At 28.9% G+C, this 12,288-nt stretch overlaps 1 long non-coding RNA gene across 2 annotated transcripts; it reads left to right on the top strand.

Annotated features, from left to right (window-relative positions):
* The first annotated feature begins 1,435 nt into the window (after positions 1-1,435).
* LOC107640077 (uncharacterized) lies at positions 1,436-6,024 on the top strand. 2 transcript variants are annotated; one of them, XR_002357199.2, is made up of 4 exons: positions 1,444-1,935; positions 2,244-2,725; positions 3,098-3,188; positions 5,331-6,024. It is a non-coding gene; the product is annotated as an uncharacterized LOC107640077 (long non-coding RNA). The 2 variants fall into 2 exon arrangements; XR_015902168.1 differs by having other exon boundaries at positions 1,436-1,935; positions 2,244-3,188.
* Positions 6,025-12,288: the final 6,264 nt, after the last annotated feature.

Genomic DNA, 12,288 nt, shown 5'->3' with positions numbered 1-12,288 from the left:
TTAATTGTTAAAAATTGTTAAATGATAATTTAGTTAAATTTATTAAATTATTTAATTAACGATCCTCAAATATCAATTTTACATCAACAATTGCATGAGTTTTTCCTTTCAAATAATAATAATAATAATAACAATAATATTAATACAATGCATGCAATCGTTTGAATAATATTGATGACATGTTTCTTTCTTGCTTTGCACCTTAAAATTTTCATATTTAAAGTCTCCTTAACCATATCTTGTGTCTACGCCTCTATGGGGTCCACTTGGCAAAAATACCCAAATTATTGGCTTCCTACTCTGTCCTTTTAGAGGAAGAAGAAAAAAAAATTGTTATACAAAGTTTTCTCTTATTATTTATTTTTTGGGATTGAAAGAGATGTGAAACCTAAATAAATTGAATTATTGTACAACAATAAAAGAACATTTCTCAAGATGTATGGGAATGTCACGGGGCAATCATTCATGAGATAAGGGTTGATATAACATGTAGTCATGTACAATAAATACAATAGAACTTTGTCTAAAAATGTGCCTCTGTGCCTCTGTTCCTTTCTGGCCAATTTTTTAAATTTAAGATCCTTTTAATGGAAAATATCCTTCTTTGCATTATTTTATTCAAGTGGGAATCTTTACTATTGCCGACCGACGTAGCCTACAATTAGATTTTGCTAATTTAATCATTATAGCTGATTACTTGATTACATGTTACTTTTTTTTCGTCATCAATTTTCAAATTGGACCCATATAGCAGACAATATATACATGCTGCTTTCATCGATGATTCTAGAGTCTGCAGCCACGTGATATGGAACCTCATTTCCCATCAGTCATCACTATTCACTATACAAGTTGGACTAATAATCCAGAAGAGCGATGGATTATAGTTATCTTTGCATTAAACTTGCGAATAAATTTAGTTTCTTGATAAAATGAAATAAAAAAAAAATATTATGATCTTTTAAAAATTTATTTTTGACACTTTTTATAAGTGAAAAATAATTTATATATTTAATTCAACCTTTTCAAAAATGATAATCCATTTCCATACTCTTGGAATGGAATTGAAACCTTAAACTTGTGAGTGTAAAATTAAAATGTTAGGTAAATATTGAGGATTATTTATCATTTTTTTCTCAATTTTTTTATACGTCTCTTTAAAATAAAATACTTTAGTATTCATAAATAATTGGTAGAAAAGAATGAGTGATGATTTTAAATTTAATAAATATGAGTTAATTGTTTTTTTTCCTTACTTGTAAAATTTTGTTAGTAACTTGACCTAAAATACCTATATTAAGGAATTATAGAAAGATGTGTTAAATAAAAAAAATGACTTGATATATAACTCAAGTCTTAGGCTTGATTTGGTATTTAAAAAAAGAGTTACAAAACAAACCAAAAAAAAAAAAAAAAGTCTGAAACACATTAACCCACGTCTCTCTCCGTTTGTTTAGTTGACTGTTGACTCCAAATTTTTATAAGAAGGGAGGGTTTACTGCACTCTACCACAGAGTTTACTCTCTTCATCTTCTTAGTCTTTGACTCTTGCTTCTTTCACACTCTTAGCAACCAAATATTAATGAATATACAAAAATTAATGAATTAGTGAATTCTTAGAATTTTTTTATATATATGTTCCAATAATTCCTCCATTTAATTCCACATATGCCCCTAATCTGATGCATATAAAATATAAATATCCCCCTCTCCGTGCCTAACTCCACCAAAATACCAAACACATAGCTAATAAGCTTTGCTATCCCAAAGAACATAGGGAAGCTTTGCTATAAAAAAAACACAGCTAAGAAAAGATGGTGTCTGTGAGTGAGATCCAAATAATATTACTGAATACTCCATGTCTTTGCTCTCACATCTCATCAACCTCAACCTCTCCGAATCCGGTACCCAGAAGATCATTGCTGAATACATATGGTTCGCTTTTTCATACATCTTACTCTCATATTTTAATTTATTGTTTGAAACAGGGGGCTCTGTTTTTTCCTCTTGAAAACAGGGGACTCTGGTTTTATGAAATCTTTGACCAAAAGTTTCTACCCAAAAAGATAAAAATAAAAATCAGAACCTCCTTTTTGGGATGAATTCATATCTTTTCTTATTCTTTTGAAATGTCTTCTTCTTACACATAAAAAGCAGAGATATTTTTGTAAACTTTCCCTTTTGGTTATTTTTGCTCTGTTCTTGGTATAAATATTTAATGCTTTTGATGTGGTGGAAAACAGGATTGGTGGATCTGGTTTGGACATCATACAAGCATAGCTTCTTGTTGGCCGTGTTGATGAAGAAGTTTCCCATGAATAATGCTCCTCAAAGCTATTGTTATTATGAGTAGTACTACTAGTGTTCTTGTTCTTCATATAATAGTTCTTCCTTTCCATGGTGATGCTGATGATGATGATGATGCTTTAGTTTCTCTTTTATGCCCTTTGTCTTGTCCTTTTCAGTCCAAAACCTGCTAGAGAGAGAGAGAAACAATAAATTATTTTAAGAAGAAAAAAGATAATGTAACAAGAAATTAAAGAGATTACCTTTTTAATAGGGCTTCAAATTAAAGGCAGAGATAACTAAAACTAATAATGAAAAAAAATGGGTAGCTAGCTTGAGTTTGATGATGATGTGTGATAAGGGGAAGAAAGAAAGAAAGAAAGAAAGAGAAGGTGATGAAGAGAATTGAAGAAGATCTGATCTAAGCTGGAGCATGCAGGTGTACTTCATGAACTAATACTGTATTTGGATATTGATGCTTGGAAAATGAAATAATGGAGCAAGGAACTAACTATCTCTGTGAAAAGTAGTTTTTCCCTTTTGTCTAATCTTGGAAACAAGCAGTGGCAGAGAGCACCTCTATACTATTACATTCCAGTGCTCATCCTTTCTAACACTATTTCTTTTATAAAAAATGCTCTATTTGATACCAAAATTAATTACATATATATTTTATTTAGTTTATTTTTTATGTGTATTTTATATTTTAATATAAATTTTATACTTCAGAAGTTAATTTTATTGTACAACTAGTATAGTTATTTTCTTATTTAATATAAATATTTAATGCTTTTGATGTGGTGGAAAACAGGATTGGTGGATCTGGTCCAGTGAGTAATCCTTCAAAACTTCCAAAATGGAACTATGATGGTTCGAGCACAGGATATTGAAGTCATCCTATAGTATGATCCATTACCCTTCTTTTTTTTTTTAAATTTAAATTTATTTAATTTTAGATTTTAGATTATCTTTGTTTGTTAGCTTGTGATGTGTTTGCAAGTCAGAATTTTGGAAGAATAAAAACTAAAAAATATATATATCTACTTTAGGAAACATTTCAAGTACATCTCTGCATCAAAAAGTACCGGTGCATCAGTTGTTTTAATCGTTGATTTCAATTAATATATATTATATATATTTTTTATAATTCAGATCAACAGTTAAAATAACTGAAGCACCGATACTTTCGGTGTACTTGAAATGTTCCTATACTTTAAAGAATTCAACATAAAATTGTACTTGTCATCAAGCTACGGAAAAGACTTGTGATAATACGATAATCATATTTGTCCTGTGTGGACATGTGTCAATCAATACTTGTATCCTTATAGGAAAATTATCACGTGTCACTTGAAAAAGTGGAATATGATATTCATGGTACCAAAAGTTAGTCAAGTTGTTAGTCACTATAATTATTTAGATTTTAATAAATAAAACTTTAAAAGGAGATTGACTTGACTTAGAACATATTTAATAATTGAAAATATTTGGGAGTAATAGTTTGAAAAGAAAGAGTCATATTTTTTAAATATATTTTATTTTATATTTTTAATTATTACTAAAATAAATGAATAATTTTAGATATAATAAAAATATAATTATAGATATTATATATATAAATTATAAATATTAAGAAAATGATATAACTTTACGTATTGTCTTCGTAGTATTACTCCATTGGTTATAAATATAAATTATTAAGTTTATTGGTTGATCAATGGATCTATGATTCTTTTATCACAAATTATTAAGTTTATTGGTGAATGAATTTTTAGTAAGGATTATAAAGCTATATGCTCTTTGTTTAAATTTCTTGCTTCTTTACTTCATTTTGAGTGAAGATTCTAAAGTTGTATTCTAAATTCATTTTTCTTTGTTATCTTCTACATAAATCTCTATATATGTTGCATAGCTGGCACATTATTTATATGTCAAGACTAAGAAATCACCCTCATTATTAAAGATATAAACATAAATATATGTTGGCTATTTGTAAATTTTAGGTATATATCCCTTTAGTTGTATAAATACAAAGAGTTTAAAGATGAAAAAAATTCTATTAGATGGACCAACAAGAATACAAAAGCTAGGATGAAGCACAAGACAAACCAATAACAATAGTAACAATTCATATATAAATTTTAAAATATAATTGTCAAAAAAATAAAATTTGATAGCCTAAATTAAAATCATTGAATTAGACTTACAAAATTAATTTTTATATTCATTTTAAATATAAATTTTCAATATAAATTGTTCATATGTTTGGTTTTAAAAAAAAATTCTTCCGCCCAATTGTCCATTTCTTCAAATTTTATTTATACGATTTTCAAAACCACCTCAATCAAATGTAGTTTCATATGAATATGTCAATTTAATAATTCATTAACTAAGGGACAATGGTATCTTTAAGTTACAAAGGATATATTTCTCATTAATATTAATAACAGCATATATATATATATCATCGATGATATTCTATCTAATAACTCAATATTATTTTAATTATTCATTTTATTTATAATTAAAAATATTTCAATTTTACCACTCAAAATAATACATACATAATAAATAGTAAACAAATTAATACAAATTTTATATTCATCGAACGATGGGCTCACCCAATTTTTCCTTTCCTAAAAAAAATTAATTTAACTGTATTTTATATAATTCAATTCTTATATTTTGTTTTTTGAAATATAGTATATTTTTTATATGTTTATAAAAAATTACTCTATTGCAAGTTCATTTGACCGTGGTCTTTCTCTTCAATTAGCATGATTTTTTATTTAAAAATATTAGAAGATTATCAAAATTTATTATTTTTTATTATTAGATAATCATTAATATTTAAAAGTATAGAATAAAATATATTGTTATATTATTAGACTAAAGAAATTAAATTGATAGCTAAATAATTAACAAAAATAATAAATTTTGATAATCTCTTAATATTTCTCTTTTTTATTCATTGATTGCTGAAAATTATTTTCTTCAATTATTTGAAAAAAAAATATAGCTAACAAGGGTTAACAAATTTTCAGCTCGGCTGAACATGAAAAATGACTTCACTAAAAGCTAAAAGATACACCTTCACAGACCAAGCTTTCATTACATATGGAGAGAGGAGACAATGTATGAATTTAAATACTTGCCAACAACTTATTGTGTTGAGTGGGGTTTGTTTTTTGTGTTGAACAAGCCCACAAGCCATCTTCAAGGACCCATTCAGGAGGGGAGAGAATATTCTTGTAAGTCTCTTTCTTTCCATTTCTAAATAATGCTGGTTTCAATTTAATTTACGAGCAAGTTTTTTTTCCAATTATTGGGTCAACTATTCATTAACCTTGTTGACTATGTTCTTTTTAATATTTCAAGTAAAATTACTGAATAAATCTTTTGTAAACTATTTTATTTTTCAGTATAGAAACACTTAGTTAATTGGTAAAAATGTTATGAACAACCACTTAGGGTGTGTTTGGTAACCACGTTTGAAGGAAAAAAGCACGTTAGAGCTTCTTAAAAGCTTCACTTTTTTGTTTGGCTAATATTTTTCTCTACAAACGCAGAAGTGATTTTGTTCATAAAATCACGTTTACAAGAAGCAATAATTTCTAGCTTCTCCGTTGCACTAACGTGCTTTTAGCCAATACCTTCAATATTTATTTTTCTTTTACCAACTTTATCCTTTATACATATTATTGCATTATTTATAAAATTCTTATTATTCCTTTCTATATGAACTCTTTTTTTATTATTTATTATTTATATTTTTTATTAATTTTTTTTATTTGATATTATATATTTTTATAGTTATAATTTTTGTATATTATATTTATTATCTTTTTATAATAGGATTTATTGATTCTATTAGGTAAAATAAATTAAATAAAAAAATTAATCATAAATAATAATAATAATAATAATAGTTAAAAATTATAATCTATTAAAAAAGAGTACTAAGAGTATTAAAAATATACTATATAAAAAACATATAAGAAAAAAGTATAAAAAAAATTAAACATGTATAAAAAAATAATATTATAATTTAATATCATGTCTTTTTAAGTAATTATCTATCTAAAAGTGATTTTAACTAATATTATCCAAACAATATTTATTTTATCAAAATCAATTTTGGTAAAGAGTTGCCAAACATAAATCATGTTGACACAAACTTACTTCTATCCAAAATCAATTCTATAAAATTACTTTTATTCAAATTCTAGTTTGACCAACCACAATCCAAACACACACTTAGTAGTGGACCGACCACTTTGGTGACTAGTTTCTACACTAGTTGAAAGGAAGATTGTGCAAGGCTTCTCTAAGTTTTAAGAGATAAATAATTTTTTTATCACTGATCCCATCATCATTATTAGTGGATAAGACACACGTACACATGATGAAGAAAAAGAATGTTGCAATATCAAATAGAATTTTAGGATGAGTCATTATAATCCGGACTTTTTGATGCATACAAAAAATTAGTCGGTATATATTTGTATAATTTTTTAAGTTTAACATAGTTTTAATTTTGTTTTGTTTTTTGTTTTTTGTAAATTTAACATTGCTCAATATAGAGATAATAATGAGCGTACCTAGAATGAAAGTCGAAGAGAACGAGATTTTAGATGAGTGAGACTGCTAGAGAAAAACATTGCCTGTAGTAATGACAATGATTTTAGTTGAGAATGGTTTTCTGATAAGTTGTTATTGGACACATCCAGAATCTTGAGTTATCGTAGACTTGTGAAGCTCTCTGGTATGAAACCGTTCAATTTATTCCCACCAAGATATAATCCATACAGATCCGTTAAATTTTTGAATGAAGGAGATATTGTCTCCGTCAAATTCATGTTGGTCAAATTTACGGTTCTGATGTTGTTCTTGTCTTTACATGTGATGAAATTCCAAGCTTTTGACAGAGATTGTTTCCTTGTCATGATTGTGCCAACAGAAATGGATAATAAAACACTTGGAGCAACTTGAAGCAAAGTGATGACTCTGTGATCATAAGGCCTAGGATATATATTATCACGGCTTGTGATCACAGAGTCACCACTTTGCTTAAAGGCTCAAGTATTTCATTATCCATTCTGTTGGCGCAATCATGGAGAGAAAACAATCTCTATCAAACTTGGAATTTTATCACCTATAATGACAAAGGCAACATCAGAACCGTGAATTTGACGAACATGAATTTGACGGAGACAATATCTCCTTCATTCAAGAGTTTAACAGATCTGTATAGATTGTATCTTGGTGGGAATAAATTGAATGGTTCTATACCAGAGAGCTTGACAAGTCTATGATAACTCAAGATTCTGGATATGTCCAATAACAATCTATCGAAAAATCTTCCACCATTCTCAATTAGAAATTTAGAATCATTGTCATTACTACAACTAATGTTTTTCTCTAGCAATCTCACTCACTTAAAACCTTGCTCTCTTCGCCTTTCATTCTAAGTACGTTCATTATTATTTCTATATTGAGCAATATTAAACTTATGGAAAACAAAAAACAAAACAAAATTAAGACTAAGTTAAACTTAAAATTTATACAAATATATACCGGCTAATTTTTGGTATGCAACAAGAAGTACAGATTGTAATGACTCGTCTCAAAATCCTACTCGATATTGCAACATTCTTCTTCTTCATAATCATGTGTGCATGTGTCTTGTCCAATAATAAGGAAGTCAAAGAAGGAAAACGCTACTACGAACAGTGAAGGAAAAAGCCTCTTCCTCAGTCACAGCAGCATGAAGTTCCACTAGCTGAAGGTGGCAATCCGTTAAATCTCCGCAACCCCCCTTATCGTAGTAAGTGTACCGGAGGACCGTGCAAGTTTTTAAACGTGGGGAGGTTATTCGACGGCATTTTTTAGGTGAAAAATTCTAATTCCAAAAACTTTCACATTTCATTTTTTCTATTATTACTATATCTTTTAGAATTTTAAGTTGCATTTTTTTTCCTGTTTGTATATATTTTAGAGTTTTAATTGTATTTTTTTTAGTTTATTACATTTTTTTTCGTATATACATATATATAATAAGCTTAGTCAAAATAATGAAATTTTTAAAAAAATTTATTTATAGGGCATCCCAATTGATTTGAGTTGAAAATTTTTCATTAAACTTGCTTGAACAATAATTATGGAACATAGTTTAGAGCTAGAACACACTACCTTGTGAGTTTTTGAGCTTTAATGAGTGGTTGTATCATATTAACCACTATTTTTTTTCCTTATGTCTTATTCTCTTTCTATGATTGTGATCTTTATTTTGTTTGATTCTTTATATCCATTATTCTGTGTATGAATGCATTTATATGATTGAGGCTTTTGTTCAAGTTAGTTCACTTATCTAAATAGCCTTACCTTTTCATCTACCATTGTTAACCAATTTTGAGCCTATTAAATCCCTTTTGTTCTTAATCTTAGCACATCATTAACCCTATGTGAAAAACAATAAATATCCTTAATTTGGATCTTTGATTAACTTAAGCTAGTGAGAGTATGTATCATCTAAATATGAGAAAATAGAAAATTGGGAACATTGGTTGATAGAAGTGTGTTTTTAATTCTTGTTGAAAATTTTAGAAATTAAGTACATATTTATGCATTAAATGTTTAAACCATATGCATTGATATTTTTATATGTATATGTAAATGAAAAAAAAAAGAAAAAAAAAGAGAATAAAAAGGGGACAAAGGCCCCAAAAAAAGCAATAATAATAATGCATATGGGATGTGAATTGAAAAAAATGCATGAGTGTGTGAAAAGTGAAATGATGGGCAGTTAGGTTGTATTAGAATTGTATAGGCTCTCATATGTTAGGTGAAAACTTAAGTTAATCAAAGATTTAAATTTTAGCTCACTTAGCCATATGCATCTTTACCTTTATCCTAGTTCCATTACAACCTTTGGAAAAGTCCTCATGATACTTGTATGCATACATTGAATATTTGTTGATTGTTAGATGAAAAACAAATTTTGGAAAGCAAGATTAGAAGAGTATTGAGTGAATCAACCCTATACACTTGAGCGAATAGAGCGTATACACATTCGGTGAGGGGTTCGATTGCTCAACTCTATGTTTCCAGCTGTGATTATCTCTTATCTTGCAAGTTTATAAATTCTTTTCTATGACTTAATTCGATTGTGAATTTGACTTGGTTATTAATGCTTTTGGCCCTCCTTGTTTATATATTCTCTTGGAAATTGATTTATTTTGACCGAGTAGATATATATAGATTTGGTAGATAGATAGAAATAGATAGAATACATATAGATAGTTTTTTTTCAATAAAAATATCTTTTGATCTTGTCTTTCTTGATGTTTAGCATGAGGACATGCTATTGTTTAATTGTGGAGAGGTTAATAAATCACTATTTTATAGTAAATTTTGAATTGAAATGAGTGGATTTTATCAACTTATCTTATATTTATTCATTGAAATAACATAGTTTTGTGAATTTCTCTTAATTGTGTTTAATGGTTAAAAACATACTTTTTAGGCCCTTAAATTGCTAAATTTATTTCGCTTTTATTCTATTCGATGCTTTGATGTATTTGTTGAGTGATTTTAGACTTAGAAGGTAAGGATGGCTTAAAAAAGTGAAAAGAAGAAAGCATGCAAAAGCGAGGAATCATGAACAATTTGAGTTTGGAAGTCTTGACAATCTCGCATACGCGGCATCCCCTGAATTTTGACAGTCTCACGTACGCATGCACCTGTCGCGTACACGAGATACGAAGATCGTGCCTCATTAAAGAAACACGTGAGGGGAGATTTCTAGAGCATTTGGAGTTCAATCCAACCTATTTCTGATGCTATTGAAGTGGAGGATGGAGGGGGATCAACCGACACTACCATATTCACAATTTTACACTTTCTTCTTAGGTTTAGTGGGACAGCTTCTCTCTCTAAAATTCCTTAGGTTTTTCTTAATTTTCTTGTTGGTTTTAGGTTTTAGTCTTGTTTAATTGTAGTAGTTTTTATCTTTTTTTTTGTTCCTGTATTATAATTCTCTTAGAATTTAGTGGTATTTACTTTACTTTCTTTTGTTAGTTTATGAGACTTGTGAACTTTTCATTTCTTTTAATGAATTTGATGTTTTATATTTTATTTATGATTTTTTGAGTTGTTACTATTGATATTTTGTCTTGATTAGTTATAGTTTTTATTAATTCTTATATTTTATGATATTTGTCTTTATTGCACTCTAGGTGTTTGGTGAAGTGTTTCTTTTAGTTATGGAGTAAAATTTTACATTTCTGCTTTGGGTTGGTAACTTGGGTAGTCTCGAGTTACTAATATCCAAGTTGATTAATAATTTGAAGGTTTTAATTAATATTGTTTCCATTAACGCTAATCTTTCACTAATTCAGTGAGTAAGTTGATTAGGACTTATAGATTAGGATCAATTAAATCCATTTGACTTTCCTCCGATTTTGGGAATGACGAAGTAGAATTGCTCCTTGTAATTATCATGTTGTGGTTAATAACAATGATAGTGATTCTTAACCATCAATCTTTACCAAGATCTTTCTTAGTTAATTTTCTTAATTGTCTTAGTTCAATTCTTTTTTATATTTAGTTATTGTTTGTTTTTTTAATTTCTTATTATTTACATTTTTTGTTTATTGTAATCAAAACTCCCAATCTCTCATACCCAATAATTGAGCACTCGATTACAATTTTTAGGGAGAACGACCGGGATTCTACTCTCAGTTATTGATTTAACTTTTGTGACATTTTCTAAACTTTGATTTTGAGTTGGTTGCCGGTTTGGACTATACTTACGATGCAATTCTTTTATGAAAATTCGAAACTGACATTTAGCTCCCATCAGCCAATATCAGAACCATGAATTTGACAAACATGAATTTGACGGGGACAATATCTCCTTTATTTAAGAGTTTAACGGGTTTGTATGGATTGTATCTTGGTGGAAATAAATTGAACGGTTCCATACCAGAGACGGTGACAAGTCTACGACAACTCAAGATTCTAGATGTGTCCAATAACAATCTATCGAAAAACCTTCCACCATTCTCAACTAAAACCATTGTCATCAGCGTAGGCAATGCTTTTCTCAGCAGTCTCACTCACCCAAAATCTCGCTCTTTTCTACTTCCATTCTAGGTACATTTATTATTATCTCTACATTGAGAAATGTTAAACTAATGGGAAATAAAAAACAAAACAAAATTAAATCTATATTTAACTTCAAAATTTATAGAAATATACACCGACTAATTTTTGGTATGCAACAAGAAGCACAGATCGCAATGACTCATCCTAAAATCCTACTCGGTATTGCAACATTCTTCATCATCATCATCATGTGTGTATGTGTCTTGTCCAATAATAATGATAATGGGATTAGTGATGAAGAAGCTGACTCCAGCAGCTAATTTCCATTATGTAGAAAAGATCGAACTCGGGTCAAGGGGGCTCAATGGAAAATTCCTTTTAGGTCTTAATAAATCCCTTGTCACGTTCGTCTGCCTCGATCCTTTTCGGGTTTCTCCCTCCTCCATAGTTTGTACTTATATCCCTCAGTTTGCTTCCAGGGTTTAGAAAGTTTGAGGCTCCTTGACTTACGCTACAACACCAATTTTCCACCCTGGACATTCCCCACAGACTTGAATAGCTACTCACGCCTTGCAATCCTCGGACTCTCGGCTACAAACTTCATGGGCTCCTTGCTGGACACATTTGATTCCTTCCCCGTATTGATCCTTCTTTATCTCTCTGAAAACAACCTCACTAGGGTGTTGTCTGAGTCTTTTTCAAAACTATCCAGACTAAGTAGATTGGATTTCAGCGACCAGAAGGATAATAATAAGTTGTCGGATACGATTCAAGTTCTTTGATCTATACCACGATTGTATGAAGTGAATCTTGAGGGGAACTCCTTCGAAGGTTCTATCTTAGACTTATCCAATTGCACACATTGGCAATATCTATTACTTACAAATAATCAGT

This window comes from Arachis ipaensis, chromosome B1 (assembly GCF_059453495.1).
Source record: "Arachis ipaensis isolate K30076 ecotype BB chromosome B1, ASM5945349v1, whole genome shotgun sequence".
Taxonomy (NCBI): domain Eukaryota; kingdom Viridiplantae; phylum Streptophyta; class Magnoliopsida; order Fabales; family Fabaceae; genus Arachis; species Arachis ipaensis.
Note: the sequence above shows the minus strand (reverse complement) of the source record. Positions and strands in the feature narration are given on the sequence as shown.